Source organism: Carassius carassius, chromosome 6 (genome assembly GCF_963082965.1).
Source record: "Carassius carassius chromosome 6, fCarCar2.1, whole genome shotgun sequence".
Taxonomy (NCBI): domain Eukaryota; kingdom Metazoa; phylum Chordata; class Actinopteri; order Cypriniformes; family Cyprinidae; genus Carassius; species Carassius carassius.
The window spans coordinates 12,875,458-12,891,216 of record NC_081760.1 but is presented as its reverse complement, the minus strand read 5'-3'; positions in this window follow the sequence as shown (position 1 = coordinate 12,891,216).

Sequence of the window (15,759 nt, the reverse complement as noted above, 5' to 3'; positions counted from 1 at the left end):
TTAAGGACTACCAGACATTCAAAATACATCCTATAGGCTACTGTCTTGTCCTTAAAAAATGTGCGTCCCTGTCATTAGATTGCAACCGGATAAGGGGCGTTCGGATATCTAGTCTCAGTATGACAGCCGCAGTGGATGATTGACTACCAAAACACGAACTAGTGATCTGAAACAATGGCCTTAGCACAGCAGGGTATGGATGAGGTGACCAGACGTCCCGTGAATAAAAGCCTCTTGTAGTGAATCGATGAATTTCTGTAAGAAAGATATCCAATAATATTAAATTATTCAAAATATGCCCAAAGCTGACCTCATAAATCTTTCCCCTGGAACTGCTTCATTTACAACTGTGAGCAGCTAGTTTTGAATGTTTTCATTTTTGGCTTAACTAACCCAACAAAAGATGTTAAATAAATATTTTAAGTAAACCTACTGTATCTGATCTGAAAAACGAGTTAAATTTGTATCTCTTTTGTATTTGTCTTAATGTCTTATTCTACTTTAAAAAAATAAATAAATAAATATAAATGATATATGATATGTGAACAACTATAATTTGAAAATTTGAAAAGATTTCCCCAATTTGAAGCATCCAGTTAATTTCTCAGTGGAGAAGGCCCTCTTCATAAGAGGCGGAGGCGTCTTTCCCGCCTCATAGACTGAATCAAGCGTGCCGCACAAGCCCTGAAAAGTGAAGCCAAAACGTCTTGATCGCCCCCTGGTGAGTGATCCTAGTACAGGTCATAAACCCCGCCTCCCCATGTTATTCAATGGGACGCGAGACCAACTAAACAATTAAATTACCCTTCAAATATCTTTTTTCCGAAGCTGTTTTTTGTCATTTACTGTAGTTTGTATCACGCTAATGTAAATTCAAGTGTTCAAGTGACTAAATCTAAAATATCTTAAACAGTGTTCCAAAGATAAAGGTCTTTGAGGTCTTAGAGGTCTCACTGGTTTGGAATGACATGAAGGTGAGTAATTAATAACACAATTTAGATTTTTCTAAGAACTAAACCTTTAATGATGCATCGATGCATAACAATGTTGTCATACAACCTGTACATCTATTTGGGGTGGGAATCTTCAGCCACTTCATAATCCGATCCGATTCTGGGAGTCACAATTCCAAAACTATTCTTGATCTACATTTTTGACCTAATTAATTATTCTGCTGTGCAAATAAATCTGTACAACTTTACATCTTAAACAAAATTGCAGTTATATGCTTTGTTGGAATCTCTTTATGTTAGCACTGCCATTTTAAAAATATAGGGTCTGAATCTACACTGGTTTCACAATTCAGTTCAATTACGATTATCATTATCAACTCAATATCACTTTGCTTCACATTCTCAGTTTTCAGTATTACTGCACAAAGCTGCATTTTCATATAAATTTTATATCAAATTTATTTAGTGCAAAATTAACTGTTATTATTATTATTATTATTATGCAAGCACAGCAGGATATTTTTTAAAACAATTACTTTTTTAAAATAAGGGTTCTTTAAGTGTCTGAAAGTTTACAGACAATAGTTGAGGATTTTTCTTTTTTTCCTCAGCATTATTGCCGTTTGATTATTACCAATGAGATCATAGAAAGTGGTCGATTTAACAGGCTGCATTCACGCACAGATCTATTTCGATATCTATTTCGATGTTTTGTCCTACTCTGAAAACATAACTGACTGTGTGTGCATCAATTTTGTTTAAAAGTATTAAATAATGAAAGTGCATTTAACCGCAACCGCAATTGAGCTTTAGGACAACAAACACAAAGCACACGTGAAAGTGCTCGAGCTTCGTGCATCTAATAGTACTGCATTCCAAACAGCATAAATTAAAGCATGTATAAAATAAAACAAAGTGGAAGCACAGATTGTCAAGCAATGTGCACATGTCTCACAGCGCAAATTCATTGCATTGAATACATCTTTAGCGTGCAAACGTGCCAAATGCGGGAAAAATAAACAAGCTCAGAATCGATTCTGAAATGTTAAGAATCAATTCATAATCATTGAAGAGATAATCGCACTGCATCGAAGAATAATTTTTTTTCCACACCTAATTGCAATCCTTTAATATTTTTCAATATTTGGGATGTTTGTGTGCTGCTGTGCATCCCTCTGTTTAATAAGCAGTGTGTACGCGCATTGCCGACCCACCTATACTAACACGCTCTTTAAATAACAAAGAAAAAAACATTGTGCCAGACTTTAGACCAGGTTTGAGTTTATGGTCTATGGCGCAGTCTAATTTCAGCTCCTTAAAATAGCAATGCACCAGCAATGCGCCTAAACACACAAGCATTTAGACAAGCATGCCCATGGGTGCACAAATGAGCGCAAATGCATTTGCTAATTAAACGACGTGGCGCTGGATGGGAAAATGTTCACGGCGCCGGACTGAAACTAGCAAACACACTTGAGCTGCGCCTTGCGTCATATTGCGCTGGGTATATTATAGGGCCCTATGTGTGGTTTTGTATTAAATAATGACCCAGATCGTTAAATACGTTTATTAGCATTAGAGTAAGGGAAGCTTGGGAAATGAGAGCATCCAAGGAGCATGTGAATGCTATAGATCTATTTTAAATATGTTTATTGTTCTTTAATGTTACCCATAGTTTTTTGTGGCTTTTTTTTTTTTTTTTTTTTTGGAAGTATCGGTTCAGGCACCGGTACCATTTTAAAAGTATCGATATGGCACCAGTATTGTAAAAAAAAAAAAAAAAAAAAAAAAAAAAAAAACCTATTTAAAAGGACAAAAAAAAGAGATGACAACGGAACAGCAGGAAACAGCATTCTTTCAATCTCCACAAGGACTTGTACCATGGCAAAACAATTGTGTGTCGCGGACAACAAAGTGACGTAATTCTACATTTTATAATAAATAAGACACTTGTTCTTTGCTTTGTTTTATTTTCTAACATTAAGATATATTAAAGTGAAAAACACACACAAAACTCAAATGGCTTAATGGTATAAATCTTTGGAAGTTTAGCACCCATATGAATGTAGGTTGTGGCCATGTCATTTATATCCAAATGACAAAAGGCTAAAAGGGTCTCTAAAGACATAATGCTCAAACGATCTTCAGTGATCCTATGCAGATGCTGCAGTTACAACAATAAATTCCCTGAGTTCATTTAACCCTGTGGAGTCTAAGGGTATTTTTGGGGCCTGGATACATTTGGTCATGCCCTGATGGTACAGCAGAAAAAAAAAAAAATGACCAAAATAATATTAATAAATTATAATAAATTAAAATTAAAATCAGAGAAATGCAAAAACAGAACAACAACCTTAATCAATTGGTAGAAGATTTGTTATAACTGTGTTACTGGAAAGTACAATATGAATATTCCATCACTTAATAAAAATGATTAATGCAATTTTCTGCACACACACATGAAGAAGTTACTGAGTTTTAAAAAATGCATTAAAAATGGCTAAACCAAACAAAGAAACAGAACATTTTGACCATGTTCTTTGTCATATGCAGGATCTTTGAGTATGACTTTTTGCATTTCTGCATGTGAGGGCTTGTAATTTCCTTTCTGTGAAAAAAAAAAAAAAAAAATTGGTTCTGAGTAGTGTTGTCACATATCATATGTATTATAATTTGCATATATATGCATTAGAACATCTCGGTTACGTACGTAACCCTCGTTCCCTGATGGAGGGAACGGAGACGTTATGTCGAACGACATATGGGGTCTCACTTGGGAGGCCAATCATCTCTGAATTTAAGAGAAAACGCCAATGAAAATTGGCTAGTGGATTAACACACCTGAGCCACTCCCCGTGCCACGGGTATAAATAGGGCGACAGGTGCATCCACTCATTAGGTTTTACGCTGAGGAGCCGAGAACGTGTCCCGGCAACAGCGAACGGTTCAAGGTTGTGGCATGGGGACATAACGTCTCTGTTCCCTCCATCAGGGAACGAGGGTTACGTACGTAACCGAGACGTTCCCTATCTGTCGGTCACTACGAGTTATGTCGAACGACATATGTGGTCCTATGGAAAACGCCACAACCTGAACATCGTCACAACCCTGTGGCGCTGCAATTGTCGACAAGCCCTGGCACAAAAGCTACGCTTAAGATCGTAACCTTCCCAAAGCCCCAGCGCAAATTCACTGACCTTGGTACCGAAGGGGCCAAAGGGTGAGTACATCGCTGCTGGAGAAGGCCACGCTGCTGTTCCGCCCACATAAAGTTAATGGAAGCGATTTCAACCTTCAGAGAAAGATTGCTTCAAATCTTCCCTATTTGTTCTCTCAGCTGGCAAGACAATGGGGAAGCGAGCCTAGGAAAAGGTCGCTACGGAGACCACATCCTACCCGTAGGGAGGTGACATGTGGATATACCGATATGGACTGACCCAGGGGGCAGTACTACATATGGAAGGGGTCTCTGAGGCAGGTCCTACCTTGGAGTAGGGATGGAATGGCTGCCAGAAGAGACTGACAGAACGGGTCTGTCAAGGGAAGACACGGGTTTGCCAAGAGGGAAACCTTACCGTGGAAGAAAACACATATGGGATTACCCGTAGAGAACCAACCATATGAACACCTAGCCCAGTACAGGGGCTGACCGGAACTCCGGGCATGCTAACGCCAGTACTGGGCCTGGCGACAGACTGCTCCACCAAGTCTGACTGCCGAGGGTGCTGGAGGACGCTCGACCAGGGTACGCCAACCGGGGAACTCTACTGGGAGAAGAAAGGCGCTAACATCCCCGTGTTAGGGGGAATGGCGCAGCAAGCTTGACACCGAGCCAGCCCTTCCCGCCAATTACCTGTTACCCAACACACGGGAAGAAACTGGCTCTACATGGAGGTTGTAAAACCTCGCAAAGGTGTTAGGTGTCGCCCAGCCCGCAGCTCGACAAATGTCTGCCAGAGAGGCGCCGTGTGCCAGTGCATAGGAGGAGGCCACACTCCGTGTGGAGTGGGCCCTCACCCCCAGGGGACACGGCTCGCCTTGGGAATGGTAAGCCAAGGCGATGGCCTCAACTATCCAGTGGGCCAACCTCTGCTTAGAGACAGCCTTCCCCTTTTGCTGACCTCCAAAGCAGACCAGGAGCTGCTCAGAGCTTCTAAAGCTCTGGGTGCGGTCCACGTATATGCGAAGCGCTCTTACGGGACACAGAGACGCCAAGGCTGAATCTGCCTCCTCCAGGGGCAGCGCTTGCAGGTTCACCACCTGGTCTCGGAAGGGAGTGGTGGGAACCTTGGGCACGTATCCAGGCCGGGGTCTCAGGACAACGTGAGAGTAGGCCGGCCCAAACACAAGGCACTCTTCACTTACCGAAAATGCTTGGAGGTCCCGACCCTCTTGATGGAAGTGAGCGCGATCAGGAGCGCTGTCTTGAGAGACAGGAACTTAAGCTCGACTGAATCCAGCGGCTCAAAGGGACCCCTCCGAAGTGCCGCCAGGACAATAGAGAGGTCCCAGGAGGGAATCAGGGGTGTCCTAGGAGGATGTAACCTTCTGGCACCCCTCAGGAAACTAACGATCAGGTCATGCCTCCCCAGGGACCGGCCGTCCACTGCATCGTGATGGGCTGCAATGGCAGCCACATACACTTTCAGGGTGGAGGGTGACAGCCCACGCTCCAACCTTTCTTGCAGGAAAGAAAGCACGACTCTGACCGGGCATCTCCGGGGGTCTTCTCGGTGAGAAGAACACCAAGTCGGGAACAGACTCCACTTCAGGGCATAGGCCTGCCTCGTAGAAGGGGTTCTAGCCTGAGTGATAGTGTCTACCACCGCTGGGGGCAGATCACTTAGGTCTGCCGCGTCCCATCCAGAAACCACACATGGAGGTTCCAGAGATCTGGACGCGGGTGCCAAATGGTGCCAAGCCCCTCAGAGAGAAGGTCTCTCCTCAGGGGGATGCGCCAGGGAGGGGCTGTCACGAGGAGCATGAGTTCCGAAAACCAGGTCCGGGAAGTAAGGCACCGGAGCAGAACAAGGTTGTGAGCCGCATCCCGCGCCGAGAAACCAATCATCCAGCCGCGAGGGCTCGGGACTGGGCGGTGTAGTCACCTCCAGCCCGATACTCACGGCTGCCCGGGCAAGCATGGCCGACAACTCCAAGTCAGATTCGGCAGCAGCGACAACACCCGAGGGGGGCAGCCCCGCCGAATCCTCATCCTCAGAGGTCGATAACCCATCCCCCGATGCAGCGATCGACATCTGATTTTCGGGCGGCGCACCGAAAGACACGCTGGGACCGCCGTGAGACGGTCCTATTTATACCCGTGGCATGGGGAGTGGCTCAGGTGTGTTAATCCACTAGCCAATTTTCATTGGCGTTTTCTCTTAAATTCAGAGATGATTGGCCTCCCAAGTGAGACCCCATATGTCGTTCGACATAACTCGTAGTGACCGACAGATAGGGAATTCAGTTTACTATTTTCAGTTTAGCTTTCAAAGCTTGGACTCATCAAGCTAAATTTTAGCGTTTGTTTTGTTTTGTCTGTTGTCAACATACAATACTGTGTCACATGTACTGTGCGACTCTGACCGTTGAGTCTCATTCAGCAAAATGTAAAAAATTAATATTTTTCGAGTCATTTCGGTCATTTCATTCTTTTTAGCTAAATATAATTAAAATGTTACGTTTTACTTCCCTAACACGTTTACTACTTATGCAAACATTGCTCACACTACAAACGATACAAATCTATAATGCTATAAGAAACACAAAGTCTATCTTCAGTCTATAATTAGCTCACCTCATCTCTTATCTGAAAAGCCTTGGGGTTTGAGTAGTTCGTTCATTTCGTGACAGTCCCATATTAACCTATGCAGTCTCAGCCAGAAAGATAATTGAACAGGGTGTATAGACAAATGCCTAGCATATACAAAATTATTTTTTAAGTCATCTAGCCTTACAGATCCTTTAAAAAAATATCAGATTTTGATAATCATAGGTTTAAATATCACAACACACTCTCATATATGTAAATGTCAGTTCAGTACCAAATTTAGTGGGAGCAATTACAGGAGGACTTCTTCAAATTCAACTTAAGTAAAGAGTTCAGTTTGCCAAGATATTTGCCATACCGAACACCACCAGTGCACATAATACTGTTAATAGTATATCAATTCACAGCAAAGCAGTATTTCACATGATTTATTGTCAAAGAATGTCAGCAGGAGTTAGGTGTGATACACTGATGTAATCATCATATGTAACTCTCCTACGACAGGGTTAACTGCACGGAAAGTCCAGTAAATAGAGGACTGGGGTAGATTCCATTATTCGCTGTCACAGCACGAAAAGGGAACTCAATATAGTGTAGTGTACATCCCCAGGCAGCTTTAAACGATCCAGTTTATTTTGACCTTCAGTCGTCAGGGCGGAGCAGAGCATGGCAAATGATTGAGGGGAGTGAAGCCTGCCAGAGACACACGGCACAAGGCTTTGTTAGAATTGATCATGACACTTTTAAATGCCTTCAAGGCAGAAAAAGGGAAAGGATGATGAGTAGGAGGAGAAAGCACAGCGTTTTACAGTGGTTCTGATCTGCTAAATTCTTAGAAAAAAAAAAGAAGAAAAAAAAGTTATGCAAAGTTAGGCAAGGCAAGTTCATTTATATAGCACATTTCATACACAATGGTAATTCAAAGTGTTTTACATAAAGTGAAATAATCATAAAAAAAAAAATCACAAAAATAAAACTGAATTTAAAAACTTTGAAAAGAATAAAAAATTTGATTTAAGAGGAATTACAGATTGCATAAATTACAGTGCAATCCGTTTTGGACATCCATAGTGCTCATTCAATAAATGCACAGCGAAGCAGAAGAGTTTTGAGTCTAGATTTAAAAGTGGCTAATATTTTAGCACATCTGATCTCTTCTGGAAGCTGATTCCAACTACGTGCATCGTTATAACTAAAAGCAGATTCCCCTTGTTTTGTGTGAACCCTTGGTATTTCTGAATGACTCGATCCTAATGATCTGAGTGGTCTGTTTATATTTAGTGAGCATATCTGCAATATATTTCGGTCATAGTTTATTGAGTGATTTATAAACAAGTAAATGTACTTTAAAATCAATCCTAAATGTAACTAGAAGCCAGTGTAAGGACATGAGGACTGGCGTGATATGCTCAGATTTTCTGGTTCTAGTCAGAATTCTGGCTGGAGCATTCTGGATGAGCTGCAGCTATCTAATAGTCTTCTTGGGAAGGCCAGTGAGAAGACAATTACAATAGTCCACCCTGATGGTGATAAAGGCATGAACATGTTTATCCACATCTTGACTGGAAACAAAACATCTAATTCTAGCAAGGTTTTTTTTAATTATTATTATTATTTTGATAATAGAATGATGATTTACTGCATTGACATGACTACTGAAACTAAAGTCTGTCTTCAGAATCACCAATATTCCTGAGTTGATTTTTAGTTGTTAGACCCCTAGAGTCAAGGTATGCATTCACCTTAAGAACTTCAACTTTGTTTTCAAATGCAATAACTTCAGTTCCCTTTCAAGGGAACTTCGAACTACGTCCTCTAGGGGTCGCTATGGGGGAACACCTCATTGTGACCCATGTCTGAAGCATACATTGAAAAAACACCAACGAGTTGTCCGGTGACAGCCTCTGACGTCACTACCGGTGCGACTATAAACAAGACCAGGGAGAACACGTCATTCTCTTCAACTTTTCTGACTGTTCTTTTTGAAGCGTGCATCTGAAAAAACTGGTAAGAGCGATCTTTCTCTGTCTATCATGGCGATTACTAGTAAGTGTTTAGACAATGTGTGCATCCGTGTTGGCGTTATTTGTCTTTATTTTGATTATTAAAGTTTGATTTGATTGTCCACCGGTTCCCACCTCCTTCTTCTCGATGATTATGAAGGTTTTATCGTTACAGTGGTGCCGAAACCCGGGAGAAGGAGGGACGCGCTGCTGAAGATCCCTCGCCGCTGTGGTGAGTCCGCGGTGACATCGAGCAGGCGAGGGAGTGTGCCGCCATGGACGCTCGAGGCGGTGGGCTGGAGTGAGTTGCCGGGGACCGGAGATGTGGAGGGGCGGCTGCCGTCCGTGAGGGACCGGAGGAGTCTGTGCCGTTCGCCAGGGGGCCGGAGCCTGCTGCCGCCATGAAGGAATCCGGAGGAGCAGGGAACGGGGGACTCCAGCCGGCTGCCCAAAACCGGAGGAGCCATCGTCGTCTACCTGGCGGCGGAAGAGTTTCGTGCCGTCCACCGTGCCGTCCAGTGCCACTGCCAGGTGAGAGCAGCAGTCTCGTGGGTACCCCCCGGCCTGCGAGGGGCGATGGGGGTATGTGATGAGTGGGGCGGGGCAGAGAGACGTGGGAACAGGAGCGAGGCCGGTGCAGTGATTGGAAATGAGTGACACCTGCTCGACCCACCGGCCTCGAGACCCACGGAGGAGATGGAGGGATATACAACCGGAGCGACGACAGTGACGGACGAGAGAGGACCAGGCCTGGGTTTTAGTTTGTGTTTGCTTTTTATTTGTGCGCGTCAGTCGTCCGTGAGGGGCTAACACGCTGTTTTGTCTTTATTTTGATTATTAAAGCTTTCAATTTGATTGTCCGCCGGTTCCCGCCTCCTTCTTCCCATAGTTATGGAGTTTTTATCGTTACAGTTACACATGATGGTGGTGCTTCAAGCATATCAGACTAATCTGCTAAGAGACCTGGATACAGGCGAGGGCCTTTTTCCTGATCAGGTAGCCGAGCTGTGCCGCACCACAGATCTCTGTCCATGCTACCAAGCAGGCCGCCTCCCCCTTGTGCGGGACCATGGTGGCAGCGGAGAGACATCTGTGGATGAACCTGGCAGACATCGGGAGGAAAGAAAAGGCTTTCTTCTCGACATGGCATTTCCGTTGAGACGGTGATCGAGAAGTTCAGGGAGATGAAGGCATGCTCCGCTGCTTTCAGATCCTTCGTTCCACGAAGGTCCAGGTCTAAGCCCGAACAACATGTTCGTAGGCTAAACAAGAGCGGTGCAAGAATTGAGCCTTGTGGCATGTCATGGACGTCCACTTATATTTAAGCTCTCCTATACTCACATAATAACCTATTGATTACCATCCCAGAAAGCCTGACCCAGTTTTCCAGTCTCACTAGTAGTATTTTATAATTGACAGTGTCAAATGCAGCACTGAGATCTAGTAATACCAGCACTGATATTTTTGTCAGTCTCTTTCAACAGTAGCAAAAAGAGTGTGAGTGTTGTTTAAGTTAATGTTTATAAGGTTTGAGAAGAAACTGTCTAGCTGTGGCTAGTTCCACATTGAAAGCATGAACGTTGTCTTTATAGATGCTATAGTGAATTTCAAGTTTTGTTTTCCACCACATCAGCTCATCTTTTCTGCTTTGTTTTTTTCATACTCTGTACTGTTGTTGATTTTCTCCAAATTGATTTCTGTCTGCCAGTCTTCTAACTGACTATTTCGAGAGCAATATCATATTCTTAATTTTCGATTTAAATAAATCAAGGAGAAGGTCAACAGAGTCTGCATAAATGCTTGGTGTTAAAGATATAGCCTCCAATAATTGCACACTAGTGTTCTTGTTAATGCATCTCTTTCTGACAGAAACATATCTTGATACAGTGGTAGCAGAGATTAATATATCAAAGAATGCATAGAAATGATCAGATAGTGCTACATCCTTAATAACAATTGATGAAATGTTTACACCTCTACTGATGATTACATCTAGCATATGTCCCTTATTGTGTGTAGGTTTATGCACATGCTGAATCAGATCAAAAGCGTTTAAAACACTAATCATTTCTTTTGTAGTTTTGTTTTTTGCATTATTTGTGTGAATATTAAAATCCCCTGCAATGGCAAAAAATAAATAAATGAATAAATAAATAAATAAATAAATAAATAAATAAATAAATAAATAAAAATCAGTGATAACATTTCTGTGAACTCTTCAACAAAGGCTGGAGAGCATTTTGGAGAGCTGTAAATAATGATAAACAGAATGTGTGGTGCACCTTTCAACATAATCCCTAGATATTCAAAAGAAAGTACTTACCTAATGACACTTGCTTACATTGATAGACATCTTTAAATAAAGCAGCTCCACCTCCACCTCAATTAAAAATCCTGCAGACCCTCATAAAATTAAAGTTAGGAGGGGTTGTTTCATTGAGGACTATTGCACTGCAGCTGGCTTCTAGCCATGTTTCATTTAGAAACATAAAATCCATATTGTTTGTGGTTATTAAGTCATTGATTAAAAATTATTTATTTTTGAGTGAGCGAATGTTTTTTTTTTTTATTATAATTATTTAATTTTTTTGCATAAATTCGTTATGCAAAGTTTAACTATTCTTTTTTTCATTGTCATATTAGTATATTTAGGAAAAAAAAACATTAAAACATTAGCTCTGAAATAACTGTTGAATGAATGGATGGATGGATGCATGCATGAAAAGTTATTTTTCTCAAATTGCAGTCAATATTTCCCATAGTTGAATATAAATTGTTTTATGTTCCCTCATGGGAACTTGTGTTCCATGATATATTCCCTCAATGGCTACTTGTAAATTTGCCTGTAATTATGGCATTAACAACAAAAGCAATGCAACATAAGAGAGATATAACTGCTGAAAATCTAGCCAGATTATCTAATTTCATGGATTAATAATAATTTAACATGGCTGCACTTTCCATTAACATTAATGACCTCACAACGTGGATGCTAAATGTTATTACTGGCTATTCAGACAATGCCCCGCAATGCTTACCTTGAGCTAATGGACGACATGAAGAATAAACAAAGTTAAAATCACTCACGAGTTTAACTTGAGGAGGACTGAAGCACAGTAGACACAGTTAACGAATGGTCACCTCTTAAACTTTACACATATGAGAATAAATTACTGAATATCATGAAGATTCAACATGGATGAAAAAAACACTGCTGCACTTTTGTGGTGTGATGGTCATGTTGCATGTCAAAGGACAAAATAAATCCAAACTTTGGACTTAAAAAAATATTTATGTGGTTAGATCAAGTTTGTAAAATAATGATAATAATAATAAATAAATAAAAAATACAATAATAATCATGTGCATATTTATTTATTTATTTATTATTATTATTATTATTATTTATTTTTTTTTTTTTTGCTCTGAAGTACAAAAAATGAAGTCACACCCACTAAAGAAATCTGATTCTTGCACCCTAAACAAAGTCTTTGAGACCAATGAATTTGTATAATTTTCCATGACAGGTGTTTTAAATTACAGAATTATTTTATTTTATTTTATTTTTTTGATTCAGTCAGTCAGTTCTAAATAATGATTCACTCACAAACTATATAAATTATATTGAGTCATTATGATTTAAAAACTACAAGAAATTCCATGGCTTTTAATTTTTTTTTATAGGGTATCCTGCTGTATGGTTTTCTGAAAGTCAACATTGCCGTTTTCTGGCAGTTTAGTTGAATAACAGCAGGATTTATCTACTCATAAACCAACCATTTAGTGCAGCATTAATTATCAAATGTGAATGTCAGTCAAGCAGACTTGACAACGATTTATTTATATAAATGAAGTTGGCCAGGTTAATGAGGTTCTATAGTTTTTAATGACAAGCATTCAAACAGACACAGTAACCTGCTTTGCTTTTACCTTGATTGGTTTACAGTCATGTAATACAGTCTTTCTTTTTAAGTCCATTAATATTTTCTTTCCCTCAACTTGACTTCTTCAGCACACATAATCATTTGGCTTTTAATGTATACAATATGTCTTCATTATTTAACACCCACAAATACACTCTCACTCTTTATATTCTCTTAACCTTAAGTTTCAAAAACAACAGCTATGATTTCAAATTTAATACTGCAAATATATATTTCCCATATGCAACCACACATACATAATTAGTTTGACTCAGAAAAAAAAATCCAAGTGAATTTTCTTTCAAACAGAGGTCAAACTAAAGGCAGAATGCTTCACATACTAAATGTGGGTAGAAGAATAATTATGAGTGTTACGCAACTCAAACATGAGACTTAAAAATATTTATCATCATTATCGTTAGAAATGTCCTTAATTAATGATGCTGGTCAAACACAAATCTTTGAGATGAAAAATAATTTGCACATAGAAAAAGAAAACAAAAAGCAAAGCGAACTAAACAGAAAACACCCTGCGGTATTTAAAATGCTCTTTTCTTGCTAAAAAAATGCATTGTTGCAGTGTAGATGTTAAAGCTGAAGCGCTGACCTAAAATGTACACATATGGTGGTGATTGTCTTTTTATGCACTGTCACCTAAAGACTCATTAGGCTGCCTAGCTTTGAGAAAGAGCCACAGTTTCACCCGATGCATTATGCCACGAGGAAAAAAAGGCGTTATGGAAGAATCTGGCGGCCTGCATTAGATTCTCATTAGAGTGAGGCAAAGCATGGCGAAGGCTCTATGTGACACAAAAGTGGACTTTGCTATTATGTGGTAGTCATAAATAAATAAATGTATACTGTATATATGTGTGTGTATACATACACACACACACACACACACACACACACACACAAACACACACAAAACATTTCTTGCTGGTGATTCAATCTGATTGTCTGAGATGTATTTCCAAACATTAAATGTTCACCGAATATTGGCATGCAATGGTTTCATCCTTGTATCACAGCATTTCTCACAGGGAGTGTTATTAGCAGATGACCAAATCCACTCTAATCTTAAATATACTATTGTTTTTGTGACACAGAATGTAATTTTATTTTTTGGTAAGAATGTAGTTGTTTAGACAAATATGGGGTGTTTAAAATTTGCTAAAGTGTTTTCGGTGATGTGTGGTCCAGGGCATCAGTGGCCATAATCCAGCCAAGAGCAGCCTCACCCTGGCCAATTCTTTGTTGATTTGTCACCACCTATGATGTCTCTACAGTGATGAATGAGACATATATTTAGATATAAATTGTTTTGGGTAAATCTAACGTGGCATGTCTTTAGTCTCAATAATCTATAATTTGTCCAAAGCTAAATTTTAACCTAACGTAAACTTTTTTTATAACTTTTAATGCTCTATGTCGGAACACTGGCTTTGTACTCTTGTCTGAATTGCTTAGCAACTGATATGATGGCTGTTGTTGTGTATTAAACATTATGAAAAAAAAAACATTTGAAGTATTTAATAATAGTATTTTATAATAGTCATATTTTAAATAATAGTCATGCTTTGTGTATTCGTTATGGTGATTTTAGTTACATTTTTTCATTATAAGATGGCGACAAGACACTATTTTTATGAGTGGGTCTGCAGTTAAGACTTATATTGAAAGAGAATGAAGGCTGGGACGAAGCTGATGGTCGATCATCGGCAAGCATCTGTCAGGTTGGTATTTTATTTTTATTGGTGTGTTCTACACATCTGGCTCTCGTTGGGTTCACATCAGTGACAGTTTGCCCAATTCAACATGCTGAATCCACATCGGGGCCATCGGTGAGAGTGAGAACTCTGGTTAGAATTAATGAATCAATCAGACCATGAGAATTAAAATGAAAGTTATAGAAACGAGTCAAGATGACACAAACAGAAGGCTGTGCTAATGTTACGTTATCTTACCAGAACAATCCAATATTGAGATATTTTTAATAACAACATGAGCGGCTTAAAATAAAGATATTTGTCAGCATAACTGATATTCAAAAATGATGCTTTGTTTCCATTTCATATATTTGTGTGTTTCTCATATATTCTTGTTTCTATTTATCCTTTTAATGATGATTGATTGACTAATCAAGGTAAGACCTTGACCTTGGTAAGACCTTTATTAGTGCTAAACTCTGCCAGGCAGTGGCCTTCCAAGACCGAGTTTGGACACTCTTGGTCTATAATGTGGTGTGTTCAAGCACAGCTTTTTGGTCCAGGCAGCAGGCACAAGGTGACAATACTTGGCTTTCAATGCCACTCATTCCTTGATTTCAGCTTGTTTTGTCCTGGTCTTTAAACGGGGTGGTAAAAACATATTACTTTTACTTTCAAAAACAACTTGTAAGACAGAACCACAAAATGAACTGAGCAGGACTGTCATCAGAAATATCCTTTAACATAACCAGTCAATCTCTCTCATCATTTTTAACTCTACATGAAACAGTATGTTTTAATACAGTAATGCCATAAGCTTTCAGTGGAGCAAAATAGAACTTTACATGGTCATTCGCTCCAGTGTTACCCAATAAATGTTAAACAGATAGATTTGGGCTATTAGGTGCATATCCAAGTGTTTCTCCTGAGTGTGGAAGCTGTTAGCATGATTACATGATTTACTTGGAATCTATTTATTTTGTTCTTGTTAATGGTGGAAATAGCTTAAAACACACCATATTTTCTCACTGAGATAAGGGTAATAAATCGTTAAAGAATCTTTTGTTAAATAAAGAAAAACAAACAGGTTGTGCTTTCTGTGGTCTCGATCTCTGTGAACTGGAGTGTCCCAAAATTGAACCAAAGCTCAGTGTAAAGGCTACTTGCCTCAGGCATGATACATATATCTTTAGGAAGCTTGAAATGCCTTTTCTTCTTAAAAAAAAAACTGATTATGTAATCTGTATGCAAGTACTTTTTTCTTTCTTTCTCTGTGAACATGGTAAGAAGTGCTGACTTTATCTTTGTGGCTGACAGTGACTCAAGAAGCACTAGTTTATTAATAAATAAAATCACATTCTGTTATTACTTTAGCTTATATATTTATTCGTAGAACTAGAT